Raw genomic sequence first — 27561 nt, forward strand, 5'->3', positions numbered from 1 at the left:
CTCTGTCAGGATGTGAGGAGGAGAGTGGTGGAAATAAAGAGGAAAAGCTAAAGATACTGTAACACTAGAGGGGCTACTAATGGATATAGGTAGTCAGGAGGAGAAGTTATTTTTTATATGTTTTGTTTTAAGCATATTGATTTTAAAGGTTGTTATGGAAATTCAGGATGTAAAATCCATTGAAATGATAAAGATAAAAATGGAAGTCAAAGATAAGAGCTAAAGGCATAGATTTTTGGGACGCAGTCACATATATGTGTGTAGATAAAATCTTCAATAAAGAGAGATCAGGCCTCAGGACAAATCAATGGGACAACTCTGAAATTTGGTAAGTGAAAAAGGAAGAAGACGTAGTAAAGGAATCTGAGAAGAAGAGGTCTGAGAGATGGGAGAAAAATCAGACTATGTAATATCATGGAAATACAGAAAGGATGTTAATTAAGAAACCTGTTGCAAGTATATAAGTGATTAATAAGAACTTGTGAAATGAATAAGTGGTTTCATTCATTAGTTTATGAAAAAAACTTATCAAACAACCCCCCCCCTCTTTTCACATATGATAAATGGTAAAATTCATTACAACTCATGTTTGAATGGTCAATAATCCTGTTAATGAAATTGGAAATATAAGTGTCTGTATAATCAGAACACTCCATTTAATGCTTTGTGCACCTATTTCTTTGTTTAATTTAAAAGAGAACTTATCTCTGGGTCTCTGTCTTTAGAAGTGGACCAACAACTGGGTTATTAAGAAGATAAAGAATTACAAAGGAGGGAGAATGGGAATGCTTCAAGTGTTGCAAAACAGGAAGAGAGTAGACCTTGATCAGACAACTCATAAAACAATTTGACTGTCGATTCTACTTCCAGTAATGGTAAATAACTTGGTTGAATTGTTCTTCCTGAAGATAACAATCACAAAATATAAACAAATGAACAAAAACACATGAAACAACAACTGTTTGAAAACAATGAGGAGTAACAAAAAGCAGTGGCAGAAGCAGGAGGGAGAGCTTATTCAAGAAAAACCCAGGTGCAACAGGTCTGATTTTTCAGCTTGTGGCTTTCTGCCTGAGAAAACTGCTCAATTCCCAAATGGCACAGGCAGCTGGGAAACTTAGAGCTTTATTGATTTGAGATGTCAGAGGACAGAGTCTGAGAGCTTTTAGAATAGCCATAAAGTTAAGGGGAAAACCCTGGATGCTTCAAAGAGGTGATAAAGTTCAAAATATGCACAAATATCGCACAAATTCTTAATAGGCAGAATCCGTGGAACCCATCAAAAGATCAGCAGCTAGAGGCTGATATAGAGTAGAAAGTTTAGCTTGTTTCCCCTCAAGGGAAGACAAGAGGTTGGAATTTTAGTCTAATCAAGTTACCCACTGGTAGGAATAAAAATACTATTCAGAGGAATGTGACAGAATCCAGAGTCTCTACAATATATCATTTGTAATCTTCAGAATACAAAAAACCCCACTAGACAAGACAAAATGTAACCTACACTCAAGAGAAACAGCAGTCAATAGAAACCAATCCTGAGATGACACAGATGCTATAGTGAGTGGACAGTAACTTTAAAGCAGCTGTTGTAAATATGCAGGAACAGAAAGGAAAATATACTCAGATATTCCATGAACACATGGAATATCTCAGTTGTAAAGTTGAAAGAATATAGCAAATTCTAAAGCTGAAAGGTACAAAAATGAAATGAAAAATTTATTAGATGAACTTAATATAAAATTGGAGACAGCAGGAAAAAATGTCAGTAAACTTGAAGATAGTTAAGCAGAAATTATCCAATGTGAAGAACAGAAGGAAAAAGATTAAAGGAAAATAAACAGTCTCATCTGTAGGAAAGTATTAAAATATTAGAAAATATTAAATTAATTTAAGTCTAAGAAGTAAAGAAGAAAATGAGACAGAAAAATATTAGAAGAAATAAGACTACTAAATCTCTCAAATTTTTGAAAAACTAAAGCTCCAAGAAGGTTAACAAATCACCTAGGTACACTATAGTCAAGCTGTTGAACTTAATTAAAAAAAAACAAACCTCCAAAGCCATGATGGAGCAAAAAGGCTGGGTTTCTTCTCCTGCCTTGTTAACTAGAAAACGAGGCAAAAATGTATGAAATGACTGTTTTCAGACATTGGGCAGCAGACCGTAGAGGACAGTGATGTCTGAAATAAGAGAAACATTAGGTGAGCCCTGAAAATTCCCTGAAGTCACATTCTTCACTGTGAAGTACAGAGGGTATGTTAGTTTCTTAGGGTTGTTAATAACAAAGTACCACAAAATTACTTGATAAGCCAAGAAGCAGGAATATGTGACTGATAACCAAGACAAAAATTAGTCAATGGAAACATCAAAAATTGACAAGGATGATGGAATTAGTAGACAAGGGCATTAAAACATGGCATTAAAAATATGGTAAGTATTTAAGGGAAAATATGCACATCGTGAGGAAGGAAATGGAAATTACAAAAAGGATCAAATAAGCTTCTAGAAGTAAAGCATATTTTATGAAATTAAAAAATCATGGGATAGAATTGATAGAAGACTTAATACTAGGAAAAAGATTTTTGAAACTGAAGGTGTAGTAAAGAAATTATCCAAAGTGAAACAAGAGAGAAAACAGACAAAAAATAATAATTGAGTGGTCAAACACATGTTAGGTAAGGATATAATTACATGGATACAACTGTTAAAAGTGTATGGTTAAGAGTTGTACGTTTTGATGTATGCAAATTTTACCTGCAACAATTATTAGTAGGGAGGCGGGGGGAGAGTAGGTAGAAGTACTAATAAAGTAGAAATGGCAGAATGTTTTTTATTGAAGCTGGGTGATGAGTATATGAGGGTTTATTGTGCTATTCTGTTTACTTCATACATATGTGAAGTCTTTTATAATAAAAAGGAAGAAATATATTTGCATTTTCCAATCACTGATCATCATGAATGACTGGGTGTCTAAACAACTGCTTTTTATACATTCTGCTTATTCAGCTCTATGATTTAAAAAATTACATTTCAACAACAAAGATTTTGTTGCTGTTCCAACCTGCTATTTGCAGATGTTTCCTCAAATATTTTATAATCTGCCCAACTTAAAAATTCTTGCTGGCCTTCATTCAACTCTGCAGAAGTCGAAGATCACTTTATTTGTACTTCTGTCGCCTTTGATTCCGACTTTAGTTTGGTTGCTATGTACAGCAGAAGCTGCTAGTTATCCCCTCATATCCACCCTTTCCTTCTTATAGTAAAAGAACCCCTGAATTTCAGTTAGGTGTATAGCTGCCTGGAATGGAGACATTTCCCATATGCCCTTGTAATAAATAAGGTATGGGCCATATGATTACATTCAATGAAATGAGAGGGAATGTCCCGTGCATGCACCCAGGGACATGTCTTTCACAGAAAAGAACTTGCTCTTCTTGCCCCTTCCTCCATGCTGCTATTGAGAATGTGTGTGTAGAGCAAACCATCCTGGCTCAGGTGGATCAGGGTAATACTCTGGGGTTTCAGAACAACAGGAGCTTAGCAATTTTTTGCCTGGGTTCCTAGATGGTGGTTGGTTGCCGGACCATGCCTGAACCATCTTCCTCTGAACTGCTATGGGAGACAGGAACGTACTCCGGTCTTGTTGACTGTTATTTTAGGTGTTTGTTACAGGTTGCTGAATATACATCCTAACTATAACAATCCAATATTGTTTCCTCATGGAGGCAGTGTGCATCCACTAAATAGGTTATTGTATTTCCCTTCACATGTGAATGGTGACCATAGAAGACGTATAAGTGTGGCTGGTCATTTGGATTGGAAATGCTCTAGGAAAGTTTACTTTCCACAATAAAAGAAAAGACCGAAATGAACTAATTGTAATTAAGTAAATGAATGAGATTACCAGTCTTCTCCTTTTTCTCTCATCAATATATCTTTCAACGCTTTTTAACTGAACACATAGCTTTTTTTCCTGAAAGGTTTACTTTGTCCTCAAAATTGGTGTCCTTCTCAGCACATGGAGTGCAGGTCACTGTGTGTTTATGTAGATGTTTATGTGCATGTCTCTGTATGTACACAGTGGTCTCTGAGGTTTGCCAACAGCAAGAGTCAAAATAAAGAATCTAACATGAATTCCCACTGTGCATGTTCTCAGTGAATAATTATCCATGTTTCCCTGCTAATGAGAAAACCTGGCTTGTAACAGGGGCTCCTTCCTGTCACGGACATTTCTCATTTGTTAAAGTAAAAGAAATATCAATCATTTCTGGAAGGTGAGCAATCTCTGTGTGTGCCATGTTCAAGGACACCAAAAAACATGTGCTAATGTATTCCGCGCCTCAAGAGAGGCCAAATAATGAACCCATCTCCTGGTCCTTTGTTTCACTGAGGATGTTAACAGTATTTCATGCAGGGGCTAGCATCTCTTTTTCTATTTCCCTCCCAGCTACGTGAATGTTGACCAGTTCTACCCATGCAACCCCAAGGCCCACCTCAGGAAATGGTCAGTCAGCAGGGAACGACAGTGCTGTCTCTCCTCAGCCCTCAGTTATTACAGGTCTTGAGTTGGTTAGGTGGCTGAGGAGGAAGCAGTGCTCAGGAAGGCTGCTTAGTTAATGGGAGTTCTGGCAGCTGAAAGCCTCTCTTTATCAACCCTTCTAACCAGTGAAAGAAAATATTGCCTTTAGGCTTCCATTCCTAGGTCCACTGTGGCTCTAAATTGAGCCAAAGCCAGGTGTGATTCACATATGTGTGAGAGTTTTCCTCCTAGTTTCACTTAATTTTTTTTAAAACCACATTAACTGGAGAGTGGTAAAAGTTTAGAATGGAGGAGATATGTACAATAAGAAAAATAAATTATATGTGAAATTGTATCCTCTGGGAGTCAGTTTAGCTATAACCTGCCACTAGTTGACACCCCTGATTAAGTCAAATCGACCTCACTGATTTTCTTCACTTTTGTCTCCTATTTCATGTTGGTTTCTGCCACTGAAATAGCATCACTCAGGGAAAAAGCCTGAGTTCAACAGGTGAGGGAAATCGGGAGTAGAAACGGGGAGGCCTGGTGCCCTGGTTTCTATACCCTCTGCAGTAGAGGCTGGCTTACTTTATCAGGAGAGGGTGGGCTGCCTTTGAAGCACCTGCCTAGAAAGAAGCTCTGAACTCACCATGATCATTACTCAACGAGTATTGTTGTTCATCTGAAGGGCTCAAAATCAGCAGGATTTCTGGCCTGCTAAGAGATGGGCAAACAGCTTGATTTGTGGACTTCCTTAAAGGATATATCATGCCAACTCAGGCATTCATTAGCTGCTTGCCCCTTGAGTGAGCCACACATCCAGAGTTAACTTTTATGAGTTCTTAGCCTTCATGAGCAGAAGGCAAGAGTTCAGAGTGCACATTCTTCCTCCTCTCTTTCCCTCCCAGCCAAATTGCTCAGAAAAAGGCAGCTGAGATTGATAAGCGGAGTATACAAAGCAAAAATGCAAATAGACTGAAAGAGGTTCCCAAGAAAGGACGGTTTGAAAATGGGGAAACGTAATCTGAAAGGGGAGGAGAAAAAAGTAGTGTGCTGAGGGGTTTCACTGGTTTCACTGCTATCTAAAGCTGTAGCAGATTAGGACGCGCTGTGTAAAAATATTAAAGACGTGGCATTATTACTTCACGAGCTGGCTCCAGGCCTGTCAGCATTTCCATTAGAATCCCATACTTTTCACAGAGTAAAAACTGGCTATAAAAATGATGTGTGCTGGGATGAAACTTGGCACTTGGTGGAGTCAGTCTGGGAGTCCTTTCCTTAATTTAATTTTACACAACTGGAAAACACTCAGCCATTTAAAATTTATGGAGGGATCTCCATTCTGTGCCTAGTATATGGTGTGTATGGGCCTCACTCTAAGGCCATGGGGTAACTGGATAGAATCAGGGAAACTGCATTTTCTGGCTTCTTCTCCTCTTAGGTTTGGTGTTCCCTTGGGTGACAGAGATGGTCTCTAAAGCAGCACTGAACGAGTGAGAACTGGCACCAGGCAGCAGGCTGAGAGGTGTGATTAATTCACATCAGAAAAAACTCAGTTTCTTACTCCCCATTTGTCAGCTGGACCCCAGAACGCTTCGGGAGAAGACAGCAACTTTGAGTTTCACTCCAGTTTCTGGGACCTCCCAAAAAGCTGGTCAAATAACCAGGCCAACATTATTCCCATATACATTTGCCCAAAGAAAACGAACTTTAAAACATTCCTGGAAAAAAGGAACTATAACAAGCCCATTTTCCATTCCCCAAACGTCTTTTTACCCCTAGGGCAAGCTCTGGGTTTCCATTGGCAGGGGGTTTGCTAACGTCTCCATGCTCCTGGGCATCTGGTGGAAGAACTTGATATATTTCTCAGCATGAAAGCAGCTCCATCCAGATTAAGGCCTTGCCTTCTCCAAAATGAGTTGGTTATGGCTTGGTTACTGCCCTTATCTCTACCCTTAGGTACCTGGTTATTCTCTTACAGGTAAGAAGGTGAGAGGCCGCTGCTGATGCCCATGCATACGCAATGCTGGCTGTGAACATATGAGTGCAATGTCGAAATTAGCATTTGGCAGTGCTGACCCCCATGCTTATCCAGGGTTAACTGGGCTGCCCGAGGTCGGGGGAAAGGGGCCTGAAGAAACTGGTCTGAGTTCTTTAAATTCACAGTAGTGTTGATTGGGATGGAAGTTATCTCAAGTGGATAATACAGAGAGTTCCCATGCGTCCTTCTCTGCCAGCAGGCTCTTGGCATTAAACACACCTTTAAAAACACAGGAGCGTTTTTTTAAAGTTTCAAATTTCTGGATTTATAAGTCCCCGGTTGACTCTCCCCTCAGGCTGCTGGCAGGTGCTACCTGGCCTGCAGCAGGGAAGACTGGGCTGACCCCAGAGGAGGCCGGGCTGCAGGCAGCCTGGAGCTGAGGAAGTGCTTTCCATCCATTGACGAGATGGACTTTTAATGAACTCCAGCATGAGGATCACACTCAGGCCATACCATACTTTTGGAGGTCCCAAGTCAGAACTCCCCTCCGTGTGTATGTTTGTCAATTACAGCCAGCGAGTCTAGATTCTGTAAGGAATGAGGCTGATGTTTCTTTCACATTTGGTGCAAAGTGAAGCAATATTTCAGGACTCTCAAGAAGTACTCTGTAATAATCAAGGTGCAACCGCTGTAGAAGGAAACCACAGTTTTAGAGTAAAGTCGTGGACTCTGTGCATATTCTCTTCCCTTGAGTAATAATAGAGCCGTTCTCACCCCTCACTCCAGCCAATGGAAAGGGAAGATAGAAAATATCCATGTTAAGTTGGGGGGGGGTGGGAAAACCAAAGCCAGCAGCAGCTCAGAGCCAACATGCCTTTGTGAACTCAACCTAGGTTTGGCTCTGCTTATGGGCCAAAGCCTTTGCAAAAGAAATAAAAACCCCCACAGGAAAAAAAAAAAAAGAGCCTCTGCTCGCAGCCCTGTACACACCCCATTTCAGTTCTCTTCTGCTGAACCAAAGCCACAGAACAGCAGTGGATATGAAGAATGGCTAATATTCATAGCAGGTATCCTGAGAGGCCTCACTGGGGCATGCCACAGAGTTCAGCAGCGAGTCACAGGAAGGAGCAACTGCTGACGAGGAGTTCCAGAGTGAGCGGTAGGGGTGGAACTGGGGAGTGACGAGGAGGAGCACAAAGACCTTCCCTGAATTTATTATTCCCATATAAGTCTCCTGGGTCTTGAGGTTCTAGAAACTTCTCAACAAAGTAAAGAAAATAATAAACAATGTGAGTGAAGGGGATAAGGGGGAGAGTTAAGCAGGCGAACTGAAGGTGGGACGTGAGCCATGTGGAAGGAGATTGAGGAGTGGGGAGAGGTGGCGGTAGTGAGTGTAAGGATGCTGCTAGCTAACTTCTGCCTGGGTAATAATATATTCTGGCAGGCTCGGTGGTCTGGCCTCTGGCAGCCAAGCCTGAAGGGTGTGTGGTCTGTGAAGGGTCCATAAATAGAGATGTCCTGTGAAGAGGAGGACAGAAACTTACAGCTGTGACTGGAAAGGCCACCGCAGCAGTGTGCATCTGGAGGGTAGCTGTCTGAATGCCTTCTCTTTGTCTTGCAACATACATTTTTCGTACTGATTTTTTTGGCTCTTAATCCTCCTTGAGTTTGGTTCCTAGATCTGCCTTGGTTCTATCTTTCAGAGACTTCCTTGGAACATTCAGTGGGCTCCCTGGAGGCTTAGGGAGAGGTAGTAAGTTCAGAACTCTAGGGCCAGTGCTGATCTTTGAATCATCTGGACTTAAAGGCCCTAAAACCAATGCTGTCTCCAAGTGAGGCAGAGCACATGGAATATTCTGCTGGGAACAGGTAACTTCTTGATCAAATTCATTGTTTTGAGGGTTCTCCAAAGCATTCACAACAGTCTAGAATGGAAAATGTATTCTGAAACAGGGGACATTTACCTAATTTCTGTATAACTAATAGAAGTGAGAATTAATGTTCCCACTAATCTCCCCAAAGAGATATGAAAAGCATAAAGGTCTAGGCTTGGGCAGAGCCAGGCCACTCAGTATGGGGATGGGAAGGGTTATGGCTGTTGTTCAGCAACCTCTTTGGGAACCCATATTCCACTTTAAAATTTGCAATTAGCATTCACTAGAGTTTTCCTCCCAGATCTTCCTAAAGACTAAAGGTGAGACATCTCAGAAAATAGAAGGCAACATTTTCTTACAGCAATGAGATTTTTTTCACTAAAAATCACTTTTGGATTATGATTATTTGGGGATGGGGGAACGTGCATAGAAAATATTTACAATAAGTACTCACATATTGCTGTTTGACTCTTTGCTTTGTCAAAATAACTTTTTAAAAACTAAGCAGTAGAAAGATTTTTGTCACTGTTGGTAAGAAAGCTTAGAGCAGGAGTTGAAAAACTTTTTAAAAAGGCTACATAGCAAGTATTTTAGACTTTGTAGGTCGTGTAGTCACTGTCACAAGTACTCAATCCTGCCATTGTAACAGGACCATTGTAACAGGGCATTGACCCTGCCTGTGAAAGCAGCCACGGACCATACGTCAATGAAATGGAGATGAAGTGGGTGTGGCTTTGCCCAAGTAAAATCTTACAAACAGGTGGTCATCTAGACTTGACTCCAGATATAATCCCTGGTCTAGGGTATAAGATCATTAGGGTTTCTGTACACTGAGAACATACACTGTAGTAAAACTACTAAGTGTTTGTGCAAATTTATTTTTACACCCAAAGACAACTGCTGTTTTTATAAGATGAATTCAATACATTCTTTGTTAATTAATGGACTCAAATTGTTATTTTAAAAAACATGTATTGTTGAATACAGGTTAGACAGTCAGGAAAATACAAAAATAAAATAATCCTGACCACTACAGATGTTGTTCCTTCCAATCACACGGATGCACATATACTCCTGGATAGACTGATAAATCTTGGATAGTCTCCTCATCAAGATGTATATCACAGACTTCCACCAAGATGGAGGCATAGGTGGAAACACTGTGCCTTCTCCCACAACCAAGTTTGAATACAACAAAGGTTTGGTGAACAAAGACACAGCCAAAGAACAGAAAACTGAATTATATGGAAGTCCGACAACAATGAACCCTTCAACTGGGATGGTAAGAGGGGCAGAGTCAGCAGCGGAACAGGGTTGGGCAGGAAAGATCCCCCGACCTACGTGCGGAGGTTGCCCGGACCCAGTCAGGGTGCGGGGCAGACTGACAGCAGTCGCACATTCGCGCACAGTGAGACGGACCACGCAGGCCCCAGGGGGCGAACCCAGTGACTGAGGGCTGATGGCGGTGGCACACTCGCGTGCCATGGGACGAAACGCGCGGGCCCTGGTGACGAAACGCGCGGGCCCCGACCTTACAGCGGTGGGAGGCGGCAGATGCTACGCCATTGCTCCTCTTTGATCCCACCCCCACATACAGTGTCGCAACCCAGCGACTGAGTTGCCCTGCTCTGGTGAACACCTAGGGCTCTGATCCTGCTATGGAACAGGCACGAACAGCCCAAAAGATGGTGCAAGAAGAACTCAAAGTCCCAGAGCCGATAACTCTCAGCGACCGAGAGATTGCCAGCCTTTCAGATGCACAGTTCAAGACACTGTTTATCAGGATGCTCACAGAACTGGTTGATTATAGCCACAAATTAGAGGAACATATGAAGGCTAAACTAATTGAAATGAAGGGAAATGCACAGGAAACCAATAGTGATGGAAAGGAAACTGGGACTCAAATCAATGGAATGGACCAGAAGGAAGAACGAAGCATCCAACCAGAAAGGAATGAAGAAATGAGAATTCGAAAAAATGAGGAGAGGCTTAGGAACCTCCAGGACATCTTTAAACGTTCCAACATCCAGATTATAGGGGTACCAGAAGGGGGAAAGAAACAGCCACGAGTGGAAAACTTATTTGAACAAATAGTAAAGGAGAACTTCCCCAGTCTGGCAAAGGAAATAGACTTCCAGGAAATCCAGGAAGCTCAGAGAGTCCCAAAGAAGCTGGACCCAAGAAGGAACACACCAAGGCACATCATAATTACACTAGCCAAGATTAAAATGAAGGAGAGAACCCTAGAAGCATCAAGAGATAAGGGGACAGTCACCTACAAAGGAGTTCCCATCAGACTGTCAGCTGATTTCTCAAAAGGGACCTTACAGGCAAGAAGGGGCTGGAAAGAAGTATTCCAAGTCATGAAATCCAAAGACCTACAGCCAAGATTGCTTTATCCAGCAAAACTTTCATTTAGAATGGAAGGACAGATAAAGTGCTTCTCAGATAAGGTCAAGTTCAAGGAGTTCATCATCACCAAGCCCTTATTATATGAAATGCTAAAGGGACTTATATAAGAAAAAGAAGATGAAAAATATGAACAGTGAAAGGACAGCAAACTCACAGTTATTAACAACCACACCTAAAACAAAAGCAAACCAAGAGGACAGCTAGATCAGGAGTGGAACCATAGGAATGAAGAACACATGGAGGGTTAGCAACAGGGGAGTGGGAAGAGGAGAAGGGGGGAGAAGATACAGAAAATAGCATAGACAGTAGGTAGAAAATAGATGGGGGGAGGGCAAGAATAGTAGGGGAAATATAGAATCTAAAGAACTTGAGACACGTGGTTATAAAGTAAGGTGGGGAGAATGGTGGGGGAGGGAGTGTGCGGGTGGAGGGGAATGAAGGGGGGAATAGACAACTGTAATGGTATAATCAATAAAATATTTTTAAAAAAGACTCACATGGGAAAAAAAGATGTATATTGCCCTTTTAAATTGCTGCATAAGATTTTTTATATGAATATCAGAACTTTTCTTTAATCAGTTCTCTAGATAATTACATTGTTTTCAACTTTTCAGTAATTAAACCATGGTATGGTGACTTTCTTAGTATATACATCTCTGTATCCAAATATCTCCTTAGCTTACATTACTGAGGTGGCATTAAGATGGTTTAGAAATATTGGTATACATTGTCCAACTGACCTCCAGAAATGTTATAGTAATTTATGTTTTGGGCAACAATGCATGATAGTACGTGTTAATCAGTTCTTGGATATTTTGGTTGATAGGCAGAATAAACTCCCCCAATAATATCCACATCCTAATCTTTGAAATCTACAAGTATATTACCTTACAGGGAAAGAGAGACTTTGAAGGTATGATTACAAATGAATGTTGGGATGGGAGATTATCCTGAATTATACAGGTAGGCTCATTGCAACCCCAAAGGTTCTTATAATAGGAGGACAGAGGGTCAGGGTGAGAGTCGGAGTCCCTGGCCACTTAAGATTTAATGTTGTAAACAAGTATCTTGCCTATATCCAGGGCCATAATCAGGGGCCTGCCTGGCAAGAGATCCTTTTCCTTCCAACACAAAGTACAAAGGCTGGGCACTGCCCAGCGTCCACTCCTTTTTTAAAAAACTTATCTTGTCCTTTAGTTTGTAGCTTGGAAGCAATTTGATTTGTTTAGAAATTCTGATACCACCAATTCCTCATTCTCCTTCCTTTCTCAAATAATTTACTCCAAAGGCCATTCTGTGAGGCCAAAGAAGGCAGTGTTGGTAGGAAGAAGGGGGGTGTCATGGTAAATGAGAATGGGGCATTGAGCCTGAACAGGGTGAAGAGGGGTCATGGTGATGATCCAGTGAGGGTTGTCAGAACCTGAATGGGATGAGGGCTAAATCCATATGGGCTTCTAGGGAATGGTGATAGAAAATTGCTTATATAGAGATGGCTTTATTAACTAAGTAGATACATTAAAGATAGCAGACAGCAGAAAGTTACAAATATTGAAAGGGTGAAAAAATAGAATAAATCTTGTGGTGTTCAGTAAGGACTGGAGATACAAGAAAGGACTCCTGGGTCCCAGTGTATAAATAAATTTAGAAATGTGGCAAGTATGTTTGCATATTTGTGTATTCATATATATATACATATACATATACATATATATATATATACACACACATATATATATACACATGCATATACAGATATCTCTAGTTCTGTACACTGAGAGAGCCTCACAGTAGTGAACTCCAATACCAACGAACAGACCTGACACTGAGATCTTGGTTGCTAAAGTTCAAGATGAGCCTGAAATACCTTGTGGCAGAAAATAATGAAGTTCTCAAAGAATGATATAGACATTTAGGGGTACAGGAGTCATCTTAAAGGGGCTCTCATTGGCTGAAACTGGGAAATATTTTTTACACAAAATAAAAAAGGAGAGCAATAGATTATAGACCACTGAATCAGACAGGAATCCACAAGACCATGAAGATATAAATAAATGAATAATTTGAAAGTTCGATGAGGAATGAGATACATACCATAGTCTCAAAGTACCTCTTTACAAAATACTTATTACAATGGGAAAAATATCTTTACAATAGAGGAGTTTGGCAGATATCACTGGAATTGGCATCAATTGTAATGGTACAATGAAAATCATGGTCATGTGACTGGGTGTAATAAGGATGCTTCTGCCAAAGATGCATTAACTTGAATCTGATCATGAGGGAATATCAGAAAAATTCAAATTGAAGGGCGTATTTTAAAACAATAGGCCCATAATCTTCAAATTGTTAAGGTCACTTGTGAAAATCAAGGGAAATCCAAGGAATGGTTCCAGATTGAAGAAGACCTAAGAGACATGACAACTAAACACAATGCATAATATGAGACTGAATTCTTTTGCTATGAAGGACATTATTGGGACAACTGGCAAAGCTTGAAGAAAATATACACTGGGTGATAGGGTATCAAGTTGTCAACTCAGCCTCAGATGGATCAGGCAGGAAGTGTTCCTTCAACTTTTGTTTAAGCTTCCAACTCTTTTGTATAATTGAGATTACTTAAAAATAAAAGTATGGTAAAGAAAAAATAGATTCTTATACCAAATGAGGAAATAAAACAGCATGTGAAAGGAGAGAGGAAACCTGCTCTATCCATCAAGACGTCAGTATTTGGAGGACTGGAGAGCTGAGAAACACGAGCAACCAAAGTGGCAAAACTGCTGATGGCCTAGAAAATGGGGTTTTGTTTTTAAAGATCTGAGGAGAAATCATCAGCTTTTGAATGAAATAAAGTCATTGTGTTATAAACTTTAAGTTCTCTGTAGTATTTAAAGAATAGAGAAGCCATTTCAGAGACATTGATTAGAGAAAGGAAGAAAAATCCTTCCAAAGTCATGGAACAGAATGAGGTTTTTTGGTTTACTAAATATAGAAAGCTTATATTTAAACTCTATAAAGATGGCTCGACAAAAGTCTTGTTTGTTTTATTTTATCTGCAACTTAACTTTTCATTATACTTTTCCCTCTGCAACCTACACCAATCTAGAAATACTTTCAGTGTGTAGCAGAAAAATCTGTAGCACAGTCTCAAGGCCCTCTTCTGTCTTTCTGATAATGCATTTCTGAATGAACTGTGATGAGTCAGTGTCTGAACCATGGCTTTGAGCAAAGGTCTGAGATGCCATGAAAAGTTCATTAAGGTTGAGAACAGTGGGATTACAAGGAGACTGGTGAAGAGGAGGTGCAGTCTTTATTGTGCATGCAGGAACACTGTGGTCATTTTCTTCTGGGCCTTCGTTCTTTTTCTGGGCTCAGGAAGATGGCAGGGCAACAGACACACAGGCCTGTGCTGGCTTATCTCTCTTGATACCACTTCAAAGAGTTACACATTAGACACAGCAGTCCCTGCCACGTTCCAGAAAGAGCCTTGAATGAATTTTTGGTCTTATCCCCTTGGTAACAAAGGTACAGGGAGTTCATTATTTCTGAGCAGACAACTGCCAAGAGAGAAATGGAGAATTTCTATAATGAATTTTCACATAAAAAGATTCTTGACAGAATGATATTTTTGGAATGAAACTTGTCTTTCTACATACTTTTCAGAGATAAGCTATTAAAGGTGAAGGATAAAAGAGTTTGAACTTTTAAACATATATAGACATATTACTAGGCTTTCTTTCTACAGTTATGGTACAATTATCATCATCATCATTTAAAAAAAAATTGACCTAACCTACCTCTGGCCCAGTCTACTTTCCAAGATTTGCTTTGATAGGCTCTGGTGGGTAGGGAACAGCCAAGGAACAACAAAATCCTTTTTTAGCTGTGTAAGTTTTCAGAGTGTGTAAATCATCTATTTTCAGCAATGTTACCTGCAACCGTACTGGCATGGGGATGTCCTGGCAAGCTGAATCTCCCAGAATACTCACAGAAACACTTAAACAAAAATAAAACCCAATTACAGCAGTGAGTTCCTTATTGTGATTTTAAGGGTACTGAAATGTGATGCTGGCTCATTCCTCTGCTCTCCCTTCTACCAGCAAAGTGAGGGTGTTTCCCACGCTGTTAGCCCTGTTTCTGTGGACTGTATGATGGTGAAGATACCGTGGGGTTCTTGGCACATAATGAAGGTACAAGAAATATTTGTGGAATTGAACTAGGTGTCCAGTTTAGATGTTATTCATTTATTCTTGAGTAATTAATATAGACACATGGCTCAAAATCTAAGTGGTAATAAAAGGAATTCTGTGAAGCTCTTCTTACTCCTCTTTCCCTCAATTACCTGGTTCCTCTCCTTCCTAACAACTCTTTCTTTGTATATATGGAGGGTAGTTTTTGGACATAAAAAAAATTCAAGCTGATGCCCCAAAGAACACCATACCTTGCACTTTTTTTCTCTTCAAGAGTAAAATACAGTTTAGTGGTCTGCTTTTTACCTCTGGGGGCCTTCAGGTATAAGGAATCCCAAAAGTTCTAATGTCAATAATGCCAAAACCCCCAAGGAGAACAAGGGGAGGAATTTAAGATATGTGTGTGTGTGTGTGTGTGTGTTGTGGAACTGACTTCAAAACTCTTATCCAGAAAACAAATAGGTACAATAAAGCTGAAGCTGGCTAGTAATTCTCCACAAAAGATAGAAAGAATTCAAGTTAATTATGGTAAGAGGTTAAATAAACTTTCCATCATACTTGCCAAATTCAACTTCTCCAAAACAGCAGGTATATAACATATGAAAAGGTGAAAGACTGCAAACCTCCTCAAGTGGTAATAGATAACTGATTTGAGACAAGACCCTGCCTCAATTTTGATTCCAACATTTATTTGTACAAGAAACTCAGTCTAGCTCTGGCTGGTGTAGCTCAGTGGATTGAACCCTGGCTGCAAACCAAAGGGTCACGGTTCGATTCCCAGTCAGGGCATATGCCTGGGTTGTGGGCCCGGTCCCCAGTGGGGGCCATGTGAGAGGCAAGCACACATTGATGTCTCTTTCCCTCTCTTCCTCCTTCCATTCCCCTCTCTCTAAAAATAAAAAAAGAAGTAAAATATTTTAAAAAAGAAACCGAGTCTAGGAATGTGGACTCCATAGGTCAAGTACTGGATGGAGAACAGGACTTGTCTTGGCCACATTCCTCCCTGTCTCCCATGGAGGAGGTGTCTTATTCACACCTGTGTTCCTTTCTTGGCCTGTCTAATCCCATATATCCTTCTTGGTGCTGCTTTGGTCCCATTTCCCTATCATGTCTACTCAGATGCTGGAGTTCTCTGTATTTTATGAGCAAGGCTCTCCAGGACAGTCAGCATCCTCCTCAAAGATTCCTTCCAAAAACAATAATGCAATCCCTATTACAGCGTGTCACAAAGAGGAACGAGTAGGGGCACTGCTCTGGTCTAGAAAGGGGCTTTACAAAAGGTCCAGAATCTCTCCTGAGACTCTGCCTTCTTCTCGGGGTCCTAGACATCCTACCCTGCAGCCATCCTTGCTTTTGACTCCAGGAGTTTACAAAATGCTTTTATATTTTACTGTCATTTGATTCTAAAATCAGTCCTCAGAGATAGGTTATTAACTCATTTTACTCATGAGAAAGGAATACTCATAAAGGCTATGAGACATGAGACAACTCCTGTTTCAAAGTTTACACTTTTTCACCCTTTGGGCTCAGTAATGAGCAAAAGCCCTTACTTTTTCCTTGCTTAATTTATATAATATAGGCTAAAATTTCCAGAGATAACATGACTAAGAAGAATGCTAAATTAACTATCAAATATGTAACAAAAATATAAATAGCATGAAGTCGGCAAGTTGATGAAAAGGTGAGTTGAAGGAAGTTCTAATCTACCTTCTTTATCCCTGTGTCCAGGACCTGGCTTCCAACAGTATTCTTTATATTTTGCAGCTTTATTGAGACATATACCATTGTGTAAGTTTAAGGTGTGCACATGTTGACTTCATGTACTTATATATTGCAAAATGATTACTATTATAGTGTTAGCTAATACCTCCCTCATGCCACATAATTGCCATTTCTTTTTTGTGACAGGAACATTTAAGATCTACATTCTTAGCAACTTCCAAGTATATAATACAGTACCCAAGGGCATTCTTAAGTTTCCCTGCTTCCTCCACTTTAAGAATGGGAGGGTTAGGGCAAGAGCATATACTACCAAGATAAAAATGACTAGTGTTAACTGAGCACTTACTGTGTGCCAAGGCACCATTCTAAGCACTTTGCATATATTAATTCATTTACTCTTTTCAAAGTCCCTGAAGGTACATGCAGTTATTGCCTCTATTTTACAGTCAAAGGCAGAGAGAATTTCCAGAACTTGCCCAAGGTCATGTAGCTGTTAGCATGTAGCAAAGCCAGGCATTCTGGCTCTAGACACCACACTTTCATAATGTTATGCAAGCCCTAATGTGCATGGGAAGGGGCCCAGTAGACAGCATGAAACTTAGAGAGAGAAATGGGAATAGAATTTTCAGGAGAGAATTGAAACCCCTGTAACTGTGATCTTTTGTTATTAATTCAGTCCTCTCTTTAACCTCCCTCCTCAAGTACATAGACTGCTTTCTCAAGTACGTAGACTTCTGTGTTGATGTTTGTAACAAGATAAAATGTTCCTTGATGTCAGAGGACATACCTCTTTTCTGCTCCTACCCAGAACATGACATAGGGTGAACCCTACCCATATCCTGAATGATTTTTCAGTCGGTAATTCATATTTATTGTGGTATAAGTTTTGATCCTAACAGGAAGGACTTATAGCAAATTGGAGTGAAGAAGAGAATGAATTTCTTGGTTTGTAGATTCAACAGGGTAGTGAGAAATTTACATATATTAGCATTCACTTTGTACCAAATATTAAATAGGGCACGTTGTTTATGATATCTTTTTTCATGCCAGGGTTAGATCTATAATATTTATGTATATGTGTGTATATATACATAAAACTCTGGTATGGTTTTTGCATATATACAATGAGTATAGCAGTATATGCATGATTTATAATGGCACAGGCAGACTATTCAGCAATTGGTCTGGTGATCAAGGGCCTTGTGGTGGTTTTCTTTTTCTTTTAATTATATTTTATTGATTTTACTATTACAGTTGTTGTAATTTTTCCCCCTTTGCCCCTCTCCACCTAGCAAGCCCCACTTCCTCAGGCAATCCCCCCACCATTGTTCATGTCCATAGATCATGCATGTAAGTTCTTTGGCTACTTCATTTCTCATACTGCATTTTACATCTCTATGGCAATTCTTTAGCTATCTATTTGTACTTAATCCTCTTACTCATTCACCCATATACCTCTCCCATCTGGCAACTATTAAAATGCCCTCTATATCCATGATTTCATCTCTGTTCTTCTTATTGCTTAGTTTGCTTTTTAGATTCAATTGTGGATAGATATGTATTTATTGCCATTCTATTGTTCACAGTTTTGATCTTACTCTTTTTCTTAAATAATTCCCTTTTACATTTCATATAATAATGGTTTGGGCCCTGGCTGGTATAGCTCAGTGAATTGAGCATGGGCCTGTGAACCAAAGTGTTGCTGGTTTGATTCCCAGTCAGGGCACATGCCTCAGTTGCAGGCCATGTCCCCAGTAGGGGGTGCACTAGAGGCAATGACACATTGATGTTTCACCCCTCTTCTTTCTCCCTTCCTTCCTTTCTCTCTAAAAAGAAATAAAATCTTAAAAAAAATTAATGGTTTGGTGATGATGAACTCCTTTAGCTTTTTCTTGTCTGCCCTTTGATTCTAATGATATCTTTTCTGGGTACAGCCATCTTAGCTGTAGGTCCCTGCTTTCCACGACTTTAAATATTTCTTGCCAGTCCCTTCTAGCCTTTAAAGGTTCTCTTGGGAAATGAGCTGACAGTCTTATGGGAACTCCCCTGTAGGTAACTAGCTACTTTTCTCTTGCTACCTTTAAGATTCTCTCTTTATCTTTAACCTTTGGCATTTTAATTGTGATGTGTCTTGGAGTGGGCCTCTTTTCATCTATCTTGTTGGGGACTCTCTGTGCTTCCTGGACTTGCATGTCTATTTCCTTCACTAAATTAGGGAAGTTTTCTTTCATTATATTTTCAAATAAATTTCCAATTTCTTGCTCTTTCTGTTCTTCTGGCACCCCTATGATGTGAACATTGGACCTCTTGAAGTTTTCCCAGAGGTTGCTTACTCTGTCCTCTTCTTTTGGATTCTTTTTTCTGCTTGTTGTTCTGATTGGCTGTTTTTTGTGTCCTTATGTTCCAAATCATTGATTTGATTCTCAGCTTCATCCACTCTACTTCTGTTTCCCTATAAATTGTTTTTTATTTCAGTTAGTGCACCCTTCACTTCTGACTGGATCTTTTTTATGCTGCTGAGGTCCTCACTAAGTACTTATAACTAACGTCTTGAACTCTTCATCTGATAGATTGCTTATCTCTATTTTGTTTAGCTCTTTTTCTGGAGTTTTGTTGTGTTATTTCATTTGGGCCATGTTTCTTTGTCTCCTCATTTTGGCAGGCTCCTGGTGTTTGTTTCTATGTATTAGGCAGAGCTGCTATGACCTCCTCTCCTGGTAGTGTGGCCTAATATGGCAGGTGTCCTACAGGATCCAGTGGCACAGCCACCCCTATCACCCAAGCTGGGTCCTTGAGGTTCACCCTTCTTGTGGGTTCAGTACACCCTCCTCTTTTGTTGAAGCTTGAGTGCTGTTGGCAAGTCAATAGGAGGGATTTACCCAGGCCAGTCAGCTGCAAGAACTGGCTGTGACCACTTACCACCAACTTCTGCCATCTGTGAAAGATCAGCTGTGCAGGGGCAGGGTAGTGGTACTCTCATGTGGTCTGTAGCTATCCATTGGGTGTACTGACCCTGGGGTTTTTAGGGTGGTGAAGGGCAAGGTCAGCCCCCCACCTGTGTTCTGCTCAGGGATACCTATCTGAACTATAAAGCAATCTGAGCTGGCTGCTACTTCTGCTGGGCTTGGAAGTTCCCAGGTGAAGCCAAGCTGTGAACCTAAGCCGGCTGCTGCCATATGGCCCTGGGGCCACTTAGCTAGAGGTACTGGGGCTGGGAGTTCATTGAGGCTAGCTGTGACTTGTTTGAGAGGATTTACAAAGTTGTGGAGCATGGACCAAGACTAGTCATTCACATGGAAAAGCCACTGTCAACAGCTTGAATGGGCCCTCAAGATGGGTGGGATGGACCCTGATGGGATCTCTAGAGCAGGAAAAACAGTGTAAGCTAGGTTGATGGAGTCTCAGATATGGTACCCATCTGCCTGCTCTGTGGCTCTATACAGGGAGAGTTCAGGAGAAGGATGATAGCCTCTGCCTTCCTTTCTTTCTGGGAGAAAGCTGTCCCCCAGCTCTTGCCTTGACACTAGACACTTCAGTTTCTCCCCATATGCCACTGGTACCTTTCAAGCTGATACCCTAATGGAAGTAAGAAGGATTGAGTCTGAGTAAGTTCATGTGTGAGTTGTTTAAGAGGAACTTCTTGGGACTCATGAAGTTTCTTTTACTGACTCAACCTCCACTGACTTTTTCAGCCAGATGTTATGGCTTTTCTTTGGGCACTGAAACCCAGTCCAGAGGGGCCTGGTGTTGGGCTTGGACACTTTGCTCCTGAGATATTCCTCCCAAATTTTTATCTACCACATGTAGTGTGGGACTAGCCTGTTCTGTGTCTCCGCCCCTCCTACCAGTCTGGATGGTTGTGCTCTCTTTAATTCTGTAGTTGTCAGTACACTTCCACTCAACTCAATATCAGACAGATCTGAGTGACGGCTATTCAATAGCTTAGTTGTAATTTTGATGTAGTTGTGCAAGGAGAACTGTGTTTACCTATGCTGCCAACTTGACTGGAAGTCTACATGATATCATATATAACCCTTAGTATAATAACTTGGTGAGATGAGCATTATTATTATGATCTGAATGTTAGTATCTCCCCCTACCCACCTATCAAATCCATATGTTGAAATCCTAATGCCAAATGTGATGGTATTAGGACATGGGGCCTTGGGAGGCACTTAGGTCATAAGGGTGAAACCTTCATAAATAGGTTAATACTCTTATAAAAGAGACCCCCCAAAAAAACCCTCTAGCCCTTGCCACCTTGTGAGAACACAGCAAGAAGGGGTTGGCTATGAGTGAGGAAGAGGGCCTTCATGAAACCGCAACCATGCTGCTGTCTCCAGTACTAGGAGAATAACATTTCTGTTGTTTATAAGCTATTCACTCTGTGGCATTTGTTATATCAGTCTGAACAGACTAGAACAATTACTTACACAAGAGGATATAGATGCTGAGGATTTAGAAAAAGATCTTCTGACGTACCTCGCTCCTCTCCATTCTACAAAGTGGTCATGAGCCTCTCTTTCCTTCTGTCCTCTGCCTCTGGGCCTTGGGACTCTGTCACACTGCCTCTGGTGCCACACTGACACAAGGAGGCATAGAACCAGACTGAGTAGTTTCAAGAGCTGATGCAGGAATAAGGAAGGATTTATTAGGGAAAGTGTATAGGTCCTCATTTTCCCACTGATGGACTTTCAATACCTGTCTATTTCAGGGGCATCTAACTCATTCATGCCATTCCTCTTAGACATGGTGGGGAGGAAATATAGGCCTGGGAATTGTGTCTTGGTTCCAGCCAAGTGCAGGGGCAAGTGTCAGTGAGTTTCTCAAGGTCCCCCTTTCCTGACCATTTGAAGGCTTAAAATAAGCCTGTGCCTGGATGCTTGCTGTGGCTTGGAATAGTGGCTAAGCAGGGAGATTTACTGCCTTGCTTTCTGTGTCCAACTATTTCAAGTGTCGCTTATGCTGTAGTGTCTTTTAAAATTTATGGCTGTTCACTCATCAAAGAACCTCTGTACTCCTTCCTGTGGCTTTCTCGTAAATGCCCTGTGGAACACCAACTTAGTTTTACACTGCATGTACTATAGCACTTCCTGAAGTCGCTTTGGGGTGTCTGTTCTTTACTTTGGATTTTATGTAAAAATAGACAAAAGTACATTAACATGTGCCATAAACAACCACAAAATATTGATCTTTCTTCTTAATAGCAAAGTGTATTCTCTTCGAGGGCAAAAATATAGGAAATAAGAAGCATTTTCCTTGTGATATAAAACTTCAGGTGCCCAATATAAATGAGGAAACAGGCCAACTGATGTCTCTTTAAAAAGGGTTAGGATAAATTCCTCTTCTTTTGCCTCCTTATCAAGCACGCTTGGCCCCCTCCTATGCTTTTTTCCCTTTCCTGTGCATCACTTTCCTTGCCACACCTGCAATTTCTAATGGGATGGGCCACCATTGTGGACTAATTTTTACCTAACCTTTGACCATCAGAACTTGTTGTTCTCACAGCTATCTTTAGAGAGGAAGTTCTGATGATCTTAGTCTTCCAAATTATCACATGAAAAGTGACTTCCCAGCAGATGTGGCCTAAGTTACTCACTGACTATTGCTGAATGAATTTCCTCATACCGGGTTCAGGAAGTGTCTGATCCAGCTTGTATCAGAAGAATAAGGAAGTGTACAGGGTGGGGTGATGCTGGAAATATGAATGAAAGATAATAAAGCTAGCATTATAATAGACATAAAAGATGGAAATGACTCAAGAGGACTTCTAAGCCAAGGGCCAACTACCTAGTCCTGTTTCAAATCACCTGAGAATACTTACATAGCCTCTGTTCTCCTCAGGACATAGAATCTAGCTAGGAGACATGTCAGTGATGGGAAATATCACTAATGTTACAAGGTGTGGTAGGTAAAGTGTCATATTAGTGGTCTACAGCAGGGGTTGACAGACTATGGCCTGAATGCCAAATCTGACCCTGTTTTTATAAATAAAGTTTTATCAGACCACAGCTGCATCCATTTACTTATTGCCTATGCTTGCTTTACAACTGCAGAGTGAAGCAGTTGCAACAGAGACCTTATGGCCCTCAATACTAAAGTGTTTCATACCTTGACTTTTACAGACAAAGTGTGTTCAACCCTGATCTAGAGTGGGTGCCTTGTGGGTACTGTAGGGAGAGATCACTCCAGGCTGGAACACTCCAAGAGGGCTTCACATAAGGGCTTAAACTATGTCTCAAAGACTTCCAGGGTTTGCCTAAAAAGAATGGTGTGGGAGAGGGTATTCCAGGCAAGGAAGACTCAAGACCATGGCAATTACTAGGGAAAAGTTTGACAGGAACGGAGAGATTATTTGAATAGGAATAAGATGGAAAGATGGATGAAGAGGCTAGGTCTGAACAGCAACAAGCCTTGAATGCCAGGTTAAAATACTCTAAGTGATGAAATATACATTTTCCCACAGAAGCCTCTACATGGGTAGTAGGGACTTTTCAAGTCCATTTGAGCTGTAAGAATCAATTTTTTTAAGTACTGATGCCTATTCCCATTCCCAGAGAGTCTTTCTTAATTGGTCTCAAGAGGGTCATTACATTTTGTTGTGAAAAACTTCCCCAGTGACTCTATTTTGCATTTGGGAACCTCTTCCTAGGAGGAGGAAATAGCCAGGAATGTTACTGCAAAAGCCAAGCTCAGGGCCAGGTAAATGTAGCAGGTGTCCAACACATGTGAATCAAATTAAATCAGCAATATTGGCTTGTTCCAGAGCCAGCCTGATAAGCCTCGGTTTTACTAGAGTCAGTTATATCACATTCACTTGGCCACATGGTTTCCAATAAAAGAAATCACTTCTGCCCGCCCTGGACTAGTCTTGGAAAAGCCCAGGATGCTCAATGCAATATTGAGTGTTTATACATTTGGGCATTTATAGAGAGTTTTCTTTCACTGTTATTTTGCCATGACCACTTACAAGGCCTTACACAATGTGCCTCTGGCCTTGTTACCTCTCTGGTCTTCTCTTCCACATACAACCCAGATGACTTCCCTCCTACCACTACACTGGCCTCTTGTTCTTTGAACACACGAGGCATGTTCCTGTCTTAAGGACTCCACACAGGCTTTTCCTCTTCCCCAGAAGCTCTTCTCTTCTTGTCTCCAATCACGTGCAAGGCTCAGTAGCTCACAGTCAGGTCTTTGCTCAAGGATTATCTTCTCACAGAGCCCTGTCCTGACCATCTGTGTAATTTAAAATCACATCCTCTTTCTCACACAGGTACTTGAATGCCAGGCTAAAATACTCTAAGCACTTATTACCTTTCAACATACCATGACAGTTACTTTGTTATGCTTCTTTGTCATTTCCCCTATTACAATGTAAGCTGTATGAGAGAAGGGATTTTATCTATTTTATTCTCTTCTGTATCTGCAGTGCCTTCAGTGGTGACTGGAACATAGAAGGAACTCAAAAAGTATGTCTATTACACAAATGCTGAGAATGCTTTTACTGGTTCTTTAAGACTGAGCTCAAACAGTTCCTCTGTAAACTGTTCCTGATTCCCCTTTTGATAAAGAAAGGAGTTTTCCCTCCTTCATTCACTTTGGCTTCTTTTGAAACTGTTCAGTGCTTTCTCATGCATTACTGACTTTTCTTTCTCCTCTACTGCTTCCGACCTCCACCAAGCCTGGGAAAGGGCATAGGACCTGGCATCTAGATTGAACAGGTCTATGTTCAGGAAATGAGCTAGAACTTGGCAACACAAGCTTTGGACTAGTCTTTTCTTGTAACCACACTTTCTGTATTGCACACCTATGTAGTACTCCATTTTATTCTAACGTCTTGACTTGAGTGGTCTGAAATGGTTCATTAGTATGTAGAAGGTACAAGAAATTCAATGAAAAAAAGCCTAAAAAGAATCTGATGCTTTTGAAAACCTTTTGTTTATGTGGACTATCTCTCTTCCATCATTAATCTATCTATGAAGTCCTGTTGAGGTTACTTCCTACAAAACCCTGAATTTATTCACTTCTTTTCATCTTCTCCTGTTCTCTAGTCTAAGCTGAAGTTATCTCTTACCTGGAATACCACAAACATTGCTAAATGGTATACTCTATCTAGTCTCATCCCTGGAAACCACCCTCTCCAGAGCAGCCACAATAAGCTTTTATTAGTTTTTTTTAATCCTCACCAAGGATGTATTTTTTTCATTGCTTTTAGAGAGAGGAAGGGAGAGAGAGAGAGAAACATCAATGTGAGAGAGAAGCATCGATAGGCCACCCTCACCAAATCTGCAACCTAGGTATGTGCCCCAGCCAGAAACTGAACCCACATCCCTTTTGTTATGGGATGCTGCTCCCACCAACTGAGCCACACAGGCCAGGGTGAGCCACAACAAGCTTTTAAAGACACGAATCAGTGCTTGCTTTGGCAGCACATATCTAAACGTGGAATGGTACAGAGAAAATTAGCATGACCCCTGCACAAGGATGACAGACAAATTTGTGAAGTGTTCCACACTTTTAAAAACTTAAAAAAATAAAATCATTAAACAATAAAATAATATTTCAGAAATATTAATAAAAATAAAAAATAAAATTGCAACTCAGATGGTGTCTCTTCCCTGCTTTAAACCATTCAGCTTTTGCATTGCACTTAGCACAAAGTGAGAAAGTCTTATCATGGCGGACAGAGTGCCAGCAATTTGCTCCCAGTTTTCTCTTCAGCCTCATCGCAGGCCACTTTCCCCTTGGTTATTCCCTCTGCTGGTTCCCCTGCCCGGAACGCCTTCTCTTCAGTTGGATAACCTCCTCTCACTTTCCCAGTCTCAGCTCAAGTAGTCTTCTCAGAGAAACCCTGTCTAAAAGCTCAGACCCGGAGTACTCTTCTATCTCATGTCCTCACAGCATCCACTTCTTCCTCTTTTTACCACTGCTCTCTTTGAATTACTTTCCCCACCAGACTCAGGTGGCCCTACTAGAATTCGGACTGCACAAGGGCAGGTACGTTAATCTGCTTTGTTCATGACTGTCTCCTCAGTATCTAGAGAACAATGTCTACTGCATAGTAAATGTACAATGATTTTTTCTTGAGTGAATGAATTAGGGGTTAAGTTTGTCTATCTTATTTACTGTGTATCTCTGAACATAGCACAGTGCCTGGCATATAATAGGCACTTAACAATTTCTTATTGAATGGGGAAATTGATCTTTGATATTGCCTTCTTAGGCTCTTTACCGAGGCTTTCAGCTTCGAACATTAATATTTATTAAATGGCTTTCTGATATATTCTCCTACCTTGAGGAGTTTATATCCTTATATATGAACAATGACTGTAAGCTCCACCTGAGATTCCAGCCATAGCTCCCTCATCAGTGTGATGTGATTTGTAACTTCAGCATTGGAGAAATAAATAAATTTTTGCCTTTTGGCATGAGATGTGCAGTCAACAAAATCACTGGTGCTCTTAGCAGAGATATCTGGAACTGGATCTCATGCCAGCCAGGCTCTGCAATTCTCAGCATTTTCAACAAGCAGAGAAGAAAATGTGCAAGCTGCTTGTCTCAGGTGGTTGGAAGGAAAACACCACTGTCTGATCGTGGGCTTTGGCCTCACTGCCTGCATTCTCCAGGGCTGGAAGGGCTCTGAGAGGTGGAATTGTAACATAGGCAGGGCCCCGGGGAGCATGTTGATGAGCTGAGATGCTGCTGTGTGTGTTGGCTGTGACCCTCGAGTCCCTGGCTAGGGAGAGAAGCTAAGCACAATGACCTCTTTCATGAAAAACTTGACTCTGCAAACTCAGGTTTGAAGGCTTGAGCCTTTCTCCTCTTGGTAAATCACAAGCCACGAGAAAGGCTGTGCTGTTTGGCTCTCTGAGGGTTAGCAGGACATGGCAGGAGTCCCTCTGGCAGAGATGCCATGAGGAGTCCCTCTGGCTGAAGCACCGGCACTTGCTCCCTCACAAAGGAGAGTTTGTGACTAATTATAGGGGTGGAATGAACCTTATGTATATGTTCTCTACAGCATCCTGATGGGGCCTGGGCCAAAACAGGATATGCTAAGAAAAGGCCTCTTAAGGCCTCATATTTGGTTACTGGAGGCATCTGAAGTCATCTAATTCTGACAAAAATCCATGACCTTTACAACACAGATTTTCTCTTTTTCCTGACCTTCTTTTGGGTCAGGAAAAAACACCTAAATACATAAAGCAAATATGTGAAAGGAGAGATCAACAATAATACAGTCATAGTCGGGGACTCTAACCCCACACTGACATCAATGGATACATCATCCAGACAGAAAATGAATAAGGACATGCTTCTTCTCAATAAATTTAAGAAGACTGAAATCGTAACAAGCATATTCTCAGACCATAATGGTATGGAACTAGAAATCATTTACAAGAAGAAAACTGAAAAACACACAAACATGTGGAGGCTAAATAACATGCTACTAAACAATGAATGGGTTAACAATAAGGTCAAGGAAGAAATCAAAAGTGCCTTGAGGCAAATGAAAATGAAAACACCATGACCCCAAATCTATGAGACACAGCCAAGAATAAGAAAAATCTCAAATAAACAATCAACCTTATACCTAAGAGAGACAGTAAAAGAAGAACAAAGCCCCAAGTGAGTAGAAGAAAGAATCTAAAAGTTCAACATTAGAGAGAAGGCTGAATAAGAATGGCACCTCCTATCAGTACAGCCATTGAAAATAAAGCTGTAGAAGAATATTGAGAGGCATGGAAAGATGATTATTATATACCATTCAGTGAAAAAAGTTACAAGCAGTATATAGAGTATGAATTCATTTTAGACAAAAGATATGTATAATGTGTATATTTGTGGTTGGGGAAAAGATGTCAGCACTG

General features: G+C 40.8%; 1 protein-coding gene and 1 non-coding gene across 3 annotated transcripts in view; one reads left to right on the plus strand and one right to left on the minus strand.

The window, feature by feature from the left end:
* The window catches only part of ADAMTSL1 (ADAMTS like 1), a 437788-nt gene that overhangs the window by 45135 nt on the left and 365092 nt on the right, over positions 1-27561 (minus strand). The window lies entirely within an intron of this gene.
* LOC118998047 (U6 spliceosomal RNA) lies at positions 25107-25212 on the plus strand. The gene has a single exon (XR_005068796.1). It is a non-coding gene; the product is annotated as a U6 spliceosomal RNA (small nuclear RNA).

Source organism: Sturnira hondurensis, unplaced genomic scaffold, assembly GCF_014824575.4.
Source record: "Sturnira hondurensis isolate 20B ecotype Veracruz unplaced genomic scaffold, ASM1482457v3 Scaffold0013559, whole genome shotgun sequence".
In the NCBI taxonomy this organism is placed as follows: Eukaryota; Metazoa; Chordata; class Mammalia; order Chiroptera; family Phyllostomidae; genus Sturnira; species Sturnira hondurensis.